Raw genomic sequence first — 724 nt, 5'->3', positions numbered from 1 at the left:
TTGCGGTACGTGGGCCTCTCACTGTTGTGGCCTTTCCCGTTGCGGAGCACAGGCTCCGGACGCGCAGGCTCAGCGGCCACGGCTCATGGCCCAGCCGCTCTGCGGCATGTAGGATCTTCCCAGACCGGGGCACGAACCAGTGTCCCCTGCATCGGCAGGCGGACTCTCAACCACTGCGCCAGCAGGGAATCCCGGGGGGCTACTCTTTGTTGCAGTGCGCGGGCTTCTTGTTGTGGTGCCTTCTTTTGTTGTGGAGCGCGGGCTTTAGGTGCGTGGGCTTCAGTAGTTGTGGCACGTGGCCTCAGTAGTTGTGGCTCACGGGCTTTGTTGCTCCGTGGCATGTGGGATCTTCCTGGACCAGGGCTCGAACCTGTGTCCCCTGTATTGGCAGGCAGATTCTTAACCACTGTGCCACCAGGGAAGTCCCCTGGGCTATTTTTTTAAAAGTCAAGTCCTATGGTGCCTCTGGTTTGCAACTTACATTTTTCATTTAAGATTATGCTCTGATTATTTGCTTACCTCTTTACATATTCCTCAGCATCACTTAAGAGTATTTTGGCCTCTATATGAAGGTGATGCAGAGAGAAAAGACCCCAGGTCAGATTTTCACAATCCGAACAAACCCACGTGACTGGTCTCCCAAGCCCCCTCATGTCCCCTCCCAGTCCCCCCACCACAAGGGCAACCCCACTGTCCAGACTTTTTTTTTTTTTTTTTTGTTACG

Source organism: Lipotes vexillifer, unplaced genomic scaffold, assembly GCF_000442215.2.
Source record: "Lipotes vexillifer unplaced genomic scaffold, Lipotes_vexillifer_v1.1 scaffold469, whole genome shotgun sequence".
NCBI classification, from domain to species: domain Eukaryota; kingdom Metazoa; phylum Chordata; class Mammalia; order Artiodactyla; family Lipotidae; genus Lipotes; species Lipotes vexillifer.
The sequence above is the reverse complement of the archived record's forward strand: the minus strand, read 5'-3'. Positions refer to the sequence as shown.